General features: G+C 25.8%; 2 protein-coding genes across 7 annotated transcripts in view; one reads left to right on the top strand and one right to left on the bottom strand.

Annotated features, from left to right (window-relative positions):
* RpLP2 (ribosomal protein LP2) overlaps nucleotides 1-12,166 on the bottom strand; it is a 507,190-nt gene that overhangs the window by 98,605 nt on the left and 396,419 nt on the right. The gene's annotated exons all lie outside the window — the stretch shown is intronic.
* The window catches only part of Fas2 (neural cell adhesion molecule fasciclin 2), a 270,786-nt gene that overhangs the window by 18,122 nt on the left and 240,498 nt on the right, over nucleotides 1-12,166 (top strand). The window lies entirely within an intron of this gene.

Below are 12,166 nucleotides of genomic sequence, written 5' to 3'. Positions count from 1 at the left end.
CAGACCTATCTATTTTGAGAATAAAGGCGACTTATTAATTTATATTTTATAGACAGGCACTTAAAAATAATTTTAATCAATTGAGAATATGTATGTGCAAAATTAAAATATTTTTCTTGGGAATACACCAAAATACCTATCTATTTTGAGAATAAAGGCGCTTTATTAAATTATAATTTTTAGGCAAACACTTCAAAATGATTTGAATGAGTAGAGAATATCCACAATAGTTTGAAATAAAAATTTAAACATAATTTTAGAGATTTCTAGATAATATCTCTTCATGCATTTGGTTGATATAATATTAAAAAAAAATTTCAAAGAATGAAGCCCTTAAAGCTATATTGCACCAAATACCCTTTGATATATTGACCAAAGGGTATGCCTTAAAAGCGGATTTAACACCGTTTCAGCCCTCATCGTTGTATGATAATAAGCAAGCTCCCAATTTGTTTTCCTTCGAACGGTCCCATCGCCACTTTCCCGGGCTTATTTTGATAAAACAGTTGCTGATGACCGTAACGTAATATTGCAACTTTTGCCTTTAGATATATAGGCCAAGGAGACTGCCTCAACAGCTATCATCGTTGTGGGAAAATAGCAAGCTGACATTAGTTGAAAATTTTCAGAAAATGCGCTTTTTATTTATCCCAGGCTTAGTTAGTATGGGAATTACTGAACCCCTTACACAATATTGCATCAACTACCCTTTGATATATTGGCCAAAGTGTCAAGCGCAATTTTGAGGTATTTGAGGTATCACCGTTGTGGGAAAATGAGAAAGCTCTTAATATTAGAAAAAATTTCAGAAAATGTAGTTTTCATTTATCTCTGGCTTATTTAGACAGTTACAGAGGCCCTTAACGTAATATTGCACCTATTGTACCTTACATTTTTAGGTCAAGGAGTCGAACGCAACAGCGGCCTTAAGATGGTTTGCGGTATCATCGTTGTGGGAAAATGAGGAAGCTCTTAATATTAGAAAAAAATCATGAAATGGAGTTTTTATTTATCTCCGTCTTATTTAGGCAGTTACAGAGCCCCTAACGTAATATTGCACATATTGCCTTTAAATATTTTGACAAAAGATTACCGTAATACTCGCTTTAAGATGGTTTGGGGTATCATGGTTGTGGGGAAAATGACCAAGCTCACGGTTTTATTTATCTCATGCTTATTTAGTACATCAGTTACTGAGGCCCTAAACGTAATATTGTATCTATTGCCTTTACATCTGTTAGCAAGAGTCCATCGAAAAAGCGACAGTAAGACTGCTTGAGCTATAACGAGCAAACTCACAGTATTGGAAAATTTCCAGAGAATGGGCTAATTATTTATCTTAGGCTTTTTTAGTAATGGAGTTACTAAGTCCCCTTACGCAATATTGCACCTACTAAGTGGCATTAACACGGTTTGAGCTTATCGTTGTGGGAAAACGAGAAAGCTCACAGTATTGCAAAATTTCCAGAAGGGGGGTTTTATTTATCTCAGGTTTGTTTAGAAAAACGGTTATTGAGACTCCTAACGTAATATTATAGCTATTGCCTTTAGTCCAAAGAGTCTGCTGCAACAGCCTGTTTAAGATGGTTTGAGCTATCATAGTTACACGGAAAAGAGGAATTTTGCAATACGTTTTCAAAATATTACCAGGACAGTCAAGCCCAGTGCACTATACACTGGAAAAAATCCATTTCGACATGCAATTTGGAAAACTTATACCCAAAAGTGTAAGGCAGAGATTTCAAAGGAATAAAAGTTACTGAGATTTCTATATCGATTGGTTCAAATAGGCATTTATGTATGTCAACTTAAAATGCCAGGGAAGACTACACTGATAACAAAATGTTTTGTTTCTGCTATTGTGGCTTTCGTTGTCAATCATTATTATTGTTTTGATTTCGGTTTAAAACCATGCGTTGACTGAACTACAAAAATAGCTTAACAAACAGAGGAAAAGTAAAGGGCAAAGCCCTTTAGCCTTTCTTTCGGAAGATACAAATGTAATTTACTTTCGGTGTAGTGAATTATCCAAATTTATTCTGATGATTGGTTGATAGTTTCGCTGCAATTAGAGGATGCTGATGAGGAATGTGGTAATTCCGATAAGGCCTTCCATTCGACAACCTTGCAGTCTAAAGGGCTTTGTGCAAATAAATTTGACAAGTATACTTTTCCTCTGTTGTTTAAGCTAGTCTTGTAGTTGAAATCAGAACAATAATAAAAAATTTGTTTCACTATTTTTTTCTCCAACGTAATTTTAGACCAACGAAATTTTCTTAGGTTTCCAGATGAATTGTCATCAGCCTGAAAGTATGCCACTATAGCTACGAAAATTTTCTATAAATAAAGGTTACTTAGATTCCCATAGCAGTTGGCTTTGATGCCAGCTAAAAATAACAACGAAATTGTTTTGCTTTCAATGTGACATGTTATCAGCCTGAAAATATGCAATCATGCGTATAAAAATTTCTATACCGATGGATCCACGACTAATGGGTCAGTAGACGAAATTTTCTTATCTCCCTAGGTGACTTGTCATCAGGCTGAAAATATGCCACAATGGCTACGAAAATTTCCTGTAAAAGTTGAAAATTTCCTGGGAATAAAGGTTACTTAGATTTCTATACCGATGGATCCACGACTAATGGGTCAGTAGACGAAATTTTCTTATTTCCGCAGGTGACTTGTCATCAGGCTGAAAATATGCCACAATGGCTACGAAAATTTCCTGTAAAGGTTGACAATTTTCTGGAAATAAAGGTTACTTAGATTTCTATACCGATGGATCACAAATAGATGATGGGAATAAACGTTACTTAGATTTCTATACCAATGGATCCAAGATATAGGGGCCAATAGACGAAATTATCTTAGCTTCCCAGGTGACTTATCATCAGCCTGAAAGTATGCCACTATGGCTATGAAAATTTCCTAATAATAAAGCGTACTTAGATTTCTATAGCGATGGATCCTAGATAGATGAGCCAGTAGGCTTTTGGTGTCAACTCAAAACACCAGGAAGACTATATTGAAAAAAAATTGAAATATTTTCTCAAGAATATAATTTTAGACCACCGATTTTTGTTTAGCTTTCAAAGCGATCAGCCTGAAAGTATGCCATGATTCCTATGAAAATTCTTTACAGTAGATAAAATAAGGTTTCTTCTTTTAATTTAATTTTTATATAAATGGTTTTGATTTATATTTTTTCTTTATGGGTGTTATTTTTATTTTCTTTAAAAAAATTAACAAAGGGAACTTGGTTTGTCGATAATTTTGAATATGGGGAACCTGATTTTTCTTTAAGTATTTGTTCTTTTTTTTTTTGGTTTTCAAACGAAAAATCATTTCTTTTAAATACTAAAAAGTAAAAAATTACACATCTTGGCTTGTAAGTGAATAATGTTCAAGCAATTAATTTCGTTGTTAACCCCAAAAAGCTAGTATACCAGTAAACCAAGTAGCTCATAAATTAATGGTTAACAGACAAAACAAACTTTTATGGAAGAAAAAAGAGGGAAGAAGGGGACAACAAGCTTCCCAGAAAGTGAAGTACCGGCAAAAACTCCAAATTCATAGAAAGTAATACAATCAACAAGATCTTTCCAACACAATGGCCAAGTTATCACATTTTTTTTTTTTTTTTGGAAACAAAAAATTTTATAAAAACCCTTTATTATTTTCTGAAAAAAAAAACACACACACACACGCTATAAAGTCAAGTGTAATTAAATACAATAGTAGTTTAAAATATAGTTGCCAGTACATGACCAGCATAAATGTTGCAATTTGTAGGTCTGCTCTTAACGGAAATCTACCTAGTTTTTAGTTTGGGTTATCTAAATATAAGAGGGCTGGCGAAACTCTGGGTTAAACTGGCCAAAGTGAAAAGAAAAGCTTTGGCAACCAGTGAGAAAAAAATTAACATTGACTATGAACTTTCCCATGATTTTAAATAAAGGCCTTATGCATAAGCCTGGGAAAATCGAGACAAAAGTTTAATAGTATAGTATTTTCATTCTCTTTCAATCGAGGAGATTACTTTCCATAATATTTGAAAAGGAAATGCATATGGATAGGCAACATAGACCTTTTCCGGAATAATGAAGTCTATTTACTTAACCTTGCAAGAAAGAAGGCTTTATATGTTACGATAAGCTGTATATATATTTCTTTTAGATTTTTTTTTTTTAACGTTTCTAGGCCATTTTTTGAATTATATCAGCCATATAAATATTTCTTTTTTGTTCTACTAAGATAATATGATATTTTCGTATATCTTGTTTTAATTTAAGATATTTACTTTGCCCAATATTATCTCTCACTCTTACGTTCTTCTTGGCTAATAGTTGCAATTTAAATAATAAATAATTTTTCTTTTTTTTTAAGAATTATTTTAATAATTCTCTTATCTAATCTTGTGTACCTACCTGCCAACCCAGACGACCAAGATATCTGTGTAAATAATACTCACCTTAATTATGAGTTAAAATTTAATCTTAAAAAATACTTCTGGAAAATATTTCAAAACATATTTCTTAAGGATTTCGCAATAATCTAGGGGAAGTTTTTAAGAATAAAAATAAAAATTTTTAGGTCATAAAACGAAACATAAATATAAATAAATTTAAGCAATTTTTACAACCAGACAAAAATAAATATTACTTGAAATTTTTTTATAATTTGGTATAAATATTTTTATTATGTTAATTTAAAACCAGGTTTTTTTTTTCGCTGTAAAATTTGGCTTTAATAAGGCGATGATAAGATTGTAAAAAATTGTTTTTTTTTTAAGAAGAACGACGTCAATTTGTCATATTTTATGGGTCTTCGGGAAGTTGTTATTAATTTTATTACTTCATAATATGATCTCAAAATCCCCTATTTTTTTTTTAAATACAAAAATTTATATTAACAGAGATAACAGTCCCTTTTCTTCACAAGTCAGTTGGACTGTCAATATAACAGCCACCAAGTGTTAGCTTCAAAATCTTTGCCACAAGAGGTGTCACTACTAGTAAAAAAATGGCACACTAACTTAAAAAAAAAGGTGGCATAAAAAGATGATTTTATGTTAACTTTTTATATACAACTGTGAAATGGATTTTTTACAATTCCATCTAAACTAATCTAACAAAAATTGTATGTCGATTTGATCTCAAATCATTCCTTGAAATCGTAATTTATCGGGAGAGTAGCTCAATTTACCTTTTACGGAACATTTTCTTTGCATACTTTTAGGCAGTTCAAGTGTCCATATGGTAAAATTATGTATACGAAGGGAACATTGATAACAACTATAGCTTAAACTCATTTCTATACACAACTTGCTGAGAATTTCATTTTTAAAGGAAATTTTCTGAAAATTTAATTTTTATAGAGAATTTTCTAAAAATTTTATTTTTATAGGAAATTTTCTGAAATTTTTATTTTTATAAGAAATTTTCTAGAAATTTTCTAAAAATGTCATTGTTATAGGAAATTTTCTGAAAATTTAATTTATATATGAACATTTTCTGAAAATTTGATTTCTACAGATAATTTTCTGAAAATTTCAATTTTTTAGGAAATTTTCTGAAAATTTCAATTTTTTAAGAAATTTTCTGAAAATTTCATTTTTTTTTGGAAGTTTTCTAAAAATTTCATTTTTATAGAATCATTTGCTGAAAATTTCATGTCTATATGAAAGCTTAATGTTTATATTAAAAATTTTGAAAATTTTATTTCTATATGAAATTTTCTTAAAATTTCATTTCATTATGATAATTTTATGAAAATTTTATTTCTATAGTAAATTTTCTGAAGTTTTTATTTCTATAAGAAATTTTCCCAAAATTTAATTTTTATAGAAAATGTTCTTAAAATTTTATTTACATAGGAAATTTTCTAACAATTTAATTTCTTAAGAAATTTTCTGAAAATTTAATTTTTAAAGAAAATGTTCTAAAAATTTCATTTCTGTATGAACATTTTCTGAAAATTTAATTTTATGGGAAATTTTCTACAAATTTTATTTCTTAAAAATAAAATATCTTAAAAATTTCATGTCTATAAAAAATTTTTTTTGAAAATTTCATTTCTATAGGAAATTTTCTGAATATCTATATGAAAATTTCTATATGAAAATTTTCTTAAAATTTTGTTTCTATTGACAATTTTCTGAAAATTTCGTTTGTATAGAGAATTTTCTGAAAATTTAATTTTTAAAGAACATTTTATAAAAACTTCTGAAAATTTCATTTCTACATGAAAATTTTCTGCCAATTTCATTTCTATAAGAAATTTTCTAAAAATTTTCTTTCTACAGGAAATTTCTTAAAAATTTCATGTCTATAGAAAATTTTTTGCAAATTTCATTTCTATAGGACATTTTCTGAATATCTCATTTCTATATGAAAATTTTCTTAAAATTTTGTTTCTATAGACAATTTTCTGAAAATTTCATTTTTAAAGAAAATTTTGTAAAAATTTCTGAAAATTTCACTTCTATATGAAAATTTTCTGCAAATTTCATTTCTATAGGAAATTTCCTAAAAATTTTCTTTCTATAGAAAATTTTTTAAAAATTTCATGTCTATATAAAATTTTTTGAAAATTTCATTTCTATAAGAAATTTTCTGAATATCTAATTTCTATATGAAAATGTTCTTAAAATTTTGTTTCTACAGACAATTTTCTGAAAATTTCGTATGTATAGAGAATTTTCTGAAAATTTCATTTCTATAGGAATTTTTCTAAAAATTTTCTTTCTATAGGAAATTTCTTAAAAATTTCATGTCCATTGAAATTTTTTTTGAAAATTTCATTTCTATAGGAAATTTTCTGAATATCTCATTTTTAAGGAAATTTTCTGAATATCTCATTTCTATATGAAATTTTTCTTAAATTTTTGTTTCTATAGACAATTTTCTGAATATTTCGTGTCTTTAGAGAATTTTCTGAAAGTTTTGTTTCTATAGACGATTTTCTGAATATTTCATTTCTTTAGAGAATTTACTGAAAATTTATTTTTTATAGGAAATTTTCTGAAAAATAATTTTTATATCAAAATTTTCCTAAAATTTCGTTACTCTATAAATTTTTTTCTGAAAATTTCATTTCTATTGGAAATTTTCTGAAAATTTCATTTCTAATGGAAATTTTCTCAAAATTTAATTTCTATATCATAATTTTCATTTCCATAGGAAATTTACTAGAAATTTAATTTTTTTAAGAAATTTTCTAAAAATTTAAATTTTATAGAAAATTTTCTAAAAATTTTATTTTTATAAGAATTTTTCTGAATATTTCATTTTTATAGGAAATTTTCTGAATATCTCATTTCTATAAGATATTTTCTGAATAAAACTGAGATTATAGAAAACTTTCTGAAAATTTAATTTCTATGTGATAATTTTCTCAAAATTTCATTTCTATTTTTCTAAAAATTGCATTTTATAGAAAATTTTCTTAATATCTTACTTCTATATGAAATTTTTCTTAAAATTTTGTTTCTGTAGAAAATTTTCTGAAGATTTCATATCTATAGAGAATTTTCTGAAAATGTCATTTTCAAAGAAAATTTTATAAAAATTTCTGAAAATTTCATTTCTATATGAAAATTTTCTGCAAATTTCATATCTATAGAACATTTTCTAAAAATTTTCTTTCTATAGGACATTTCCTAAAAATTTCATGTCTATAGAAAATTTTTTGAAAATTTCATTTCTATAGGAAATTTTCTGAGTATCTCATTTCTATATGAAAATTTTCTTGAAATTTTGTTTCTATAGACAATTTTCTGAAAATTTCGTATCTATAGAGAATTTTCAGAAAATTTCATTTTTAAAGAAACTTTTCTAAAAATTTCTGAAAATTTCATTTTTATATGAAAATTTTCGGCAAATTTTATTTCTATAGGACATTTTCTAAAAATTTTCTTTCTCTGGGAAATTTTTTAAAAATTTCATTTCTGTATGCAATTTTCTGAATATCTCATTTCTGAATTTCTCATTTATGAAAATTTTCATAAAATTTCGTTTCTATAGAGAATTTTCTGAAAATTTTCTTTCTCTGGGAAAATTTCTGAAAATTTAATTTTTATATCAAAATTTTCTTAAAACTTCGTTTCTATATAATTTTTTTTCTGCAAATGTCATTTCTATAGGAATTTTTCCGAATATCTCATTTCTATATGAAAATTTTCTTCAAATTTTGTTTCTATAGACAATTTTCTGAAAATTTCGTATCTATAGAGAATTTTCTGAAAATTTCATTTTTAAAGAAAATTTTCTAAAAATTTCTGAAAATTTCATTTCTATAGGAGATTTTCTAAAAATTTTCTTTCTCTGGGAAATTTCTTAAAAATTTCATATCTATAGAAAATTTTTTGAAAAATTCATTTCTATAGGAAACTTTCTGAATATCTAATTTCTATATGAAAATTTTCTTAAAATTTCGTTTCTATAGAGAATTTTTTGAAAATTCCATTTCTATAGGAAATTTTCTCAAAATTTTCTTTCTATAGGAAATTTTTTGAAAATATAATTTTTATATCAAAATTTTCTTAAAATTTCGTTTCTATAAAAAAATTTTTCTAAAAATTTCATTTCTGTAGGAATTTTTCTGAAAATTTAAAATTTCTGAAAAGTTCATGTCTATATGAAAGCTTAATTTTCGAAAATGTTATTTTCATACAAATTTCATTTCGTTATGATAATTTTATGAAAGTTTTAGTTCTCTAGAAAATTTTCTGAGTTTTTCCCAAAATTTCATTTTTATAGGAAATTTTATGAAAATATAATTTTATATGAAAATTTTCTAAAAAATTCATTTTTGTAGGAAATTTTCTGAAATTTTAATTTTGTAAGAAATTTTCTAAAAATTTCATTTCTATGGAAAATATTCTGAAAATTAAATTTTTATATGAAAATTGTTTGACAATTTCTATATGAACATTTTCTGAAAATGTCATTTCTATAGGAACATTATTGCAAATTTCATTTCTATAGGAAATTTTCTGAAAATTGTATTTTTATATCATATTTTTTGAAAATTTCATTTTTATTTGAAAATTTCATTTCTATACGAAATTTTCTGAAAATTTCATTTTTATAGGATTGTTTTCCGAAATATTTATATTATTGGAAAATTTCTATACCAAATTTTTTGAGTTTCAATTTTATAGGAAATTTTCTGAAAATTTAATTTTTATAGGAAATTTTCTGTAAATTACATTTTTATAGGAAATTTTCTGAAAATTTCACTTTTATAGGAAATTTTCTGAAAATTTCACTTTTATAGGAAATTTTCTGAAAATTTCATTTTTATAGGAAATTTTCTAAAAATTTTATTTTTATAGGAAATTTTCTGGAAATTTAATTTTTATAGGAAATTTTCTGAAAATTTCATTTTTATAGGAAATTTTCTGAAAATTTCACTTTTATAGGAAATTTTCTGGAAATTTCAGTTTTATAGAAAGTTTTCTGAAAATTTCACTTTTATAGGAAATTTTCTGGAAATTTGATTTTTTAGGAAATCACTTTTATAGGAAATTTTCTCAATATCTCATTTCTAAAGTAATTTTTCTGAAAATTTCATACTTAATGAAAAATTTCTGAAAAAGACTTTTCTATATTACATTTTCGGAATATTTCATTTCTATAGAAATTTTTTCTGAAAATTTAACTTTTATAGGAAATTTTCTCAAAATTCCATTTTTATATGAAAATTTTCTTAAAATTTCATTTATATAGGAAAGTTTCCTGAAAATTTCGTTTCTATAGGAAATTTTCACAAAATTTAATTTCTATATGATAATTTTCTGAAATTTTTATTTCTATATGAAATTTTTATAAAAATTTCATTTCTGTTGCAAATTTTCTTAAAATTTAATTTCTTTATGAAAATTTTCTAAAAAAAAATAATTCTATATTAAAATTTTCTGAAAATGTCATTTCTTTATGATAATTTTTTCAAAATGTCAAAACTTCATTTAGGTAGGAAGTTTTCTGAAAATTTCATTTGTATACGAAATTTTTTGAATATCTCATTTCTATATGAACATTTTCTAAACATTTTATTTCTACAAGAACTTTTCTAAAAATTTCATTTTTTAGGAAATTTTTCTGAAAATTTCATTTCTATAAGAAATTTTGTCAATTCAATAAACTTTTCTAAAAATTTCATTTCTTAAGAAATTTTCAAAACATTTAATTTTTTATAAGAAATTTTGTTAATTCACTAACATTTCTTTCCCCAACAAAAAAACTAAAAATTTCTTTAAATAGACCAAAAACTATTTTGGTTAACATTCCTGGGAACTAGAAACTATTTGCTGTCTGTGCACTACAACTTCATTAACATTTTTTAAAGTTTATTAAAAACATATTTTTCTAATTATAACAGAGGGGAAGAAGAGATGGCCATATGTTCTCAAGAATTTCAATTACATTGCCTCCTCCTCATCCTCCTCCTCTGTGTTGCCCCTTTCAATAACTTGACTTTCCCTCTTTTATGAATGATTAAGATATCCCTTCGAAAATGCATCTGGTAAATATAGAACATTGTATTTAAAATATTTTATTTTCAAAAATTTGTTTGTCATAATGTCAAATTTCAACAAATATTTAGATTATGAAGCCACACAAATATTTATGAAGGAGCCATAAAAGGCTTACGGTCAAACCAAGTGATGGTGGTGGTTAAATGGCTGCTGCTGCTGCCGTTGTTCTTCCTGCTGCTCCCAAAGTAAACACAGCTGTGAATTTTACCACAAGCTGTGAGGGGAGGCACAAACGTATGGGGGAGATGTATGGGTACTTTAGAGCTGTATATTTAATATGATTCTCTAATGAACCATTTGAATGTTATTTGTTTACATAAAATGACAATTAAAGCTTGAACACAAATTATATTCCTAGAAGTACTCTATCGATTAAAGTGGAGGGGGAGGGGTAAGGGGCTTCTCTTTAGCCCTTCCATTGGAGAATAAATTGCATTTTTTTTGAAAGAAATTCTTCGAATGTCTAATGGTCGATCATAAGGGTGGTTTAACCCATTAATCCTAAGTAGTACTTAGCACTCATGTTAGTTCTTTGATAGACGAACAGGGTTTCCTTTTTTTTTTGGAACTCAATGGTTTCCAATAACGATCTATGCATTTTTATAGCCACTTTTTTTTTGGAAGAAACAGAATCCCCTTGATACCCTCAATAAAATGAATAAAAGACGAGAACCAAATCATCTGTTTGCAATGTTTAAAAAAAAAAAACAAACTTGGGATAAAGCATTTGAAACACAGACATGGCAAAGATAAATGACTTGCATAAATTGCCCCAAAACGTAAGAAAAGAAAAATCCCATTTTCAATATCTAATAGCATTGGAACTTTCTTTTTGTGAAAGAAACTATTTTGAATCTTTGTGTTTCGGCAAGGACAGAAAATTTTTATGGCCAATCTGATATACCTATCCGATATGATTGGCCATAAAATTCAAGATGAAATAACTTTTCCTCAAAATCAATTTGGGTTTATGACTTTCTTCTCAAAGAAAATTTCAATTGAAAAAAACTGTTAAAGATTTCCCTAACCATTTACCATTAAAGATGAATCAATAATTTGAAGTTTTAGTTTAAACAACATCAAAAAAAAAATCTGATATTTGTAATAATAAATTGTTAGCATACCTATAGGGGCAAAGGAAAAAGTAATAATATATACATATGATGCTACAAAAAAAAAATTAAAAATAAAAAGAAATAGAAATATAAAAATATAATATAAATTAATTTAAAAAAAAACTATTTTTTAATAAAATTTGAATCTGTTGTATTTTTTTATTTTTTTAACCAATATATCAGCTTAAAAGTGTGCTAATTGCTCTAGGATATTTCTATATATATATAGGAAATTCTCTGAAATTGTCATTATCACAGAAAATTTTCTTGAAATTTTCTGAAAATTTCATTTCTATAGAAAATTTTCTGAAAATTTATTTTTGTTTAGGAAATTTTCTAAAAATATGATTTCTATATGAAAATTTAATTTCTATAGGAAATTTTCTGAAAATTTTATTTCTATAGAGATTTTTTAAAAGTGTAATTTCTTCAGGATTTTTGTCAAAATTTCATTTCTCTACACGCAGAGAAGGAATATGATCACCTCAAACATGTTTTTCACTAAAAT

This window comes from Haematobia irritans, chromosome 3, assembly GCF_050003625.1.
Source record: "Haematobia irritans isolate KBUSLIRL chromosome 3, ASM5000362v1, whole genome shotgun sequence".
Taxonomy (NCBI): Eukaryota; Metazoa; Arthropoda; class Insecta; order Diptera; family Muscidae; genus Haematobia; species Haematobia irritans.
The sequence above is the reverse complement of the archived record's forward strand: the minus strand, read 5'-3'. Positions and strand labels throughout refer to the sequence as shown.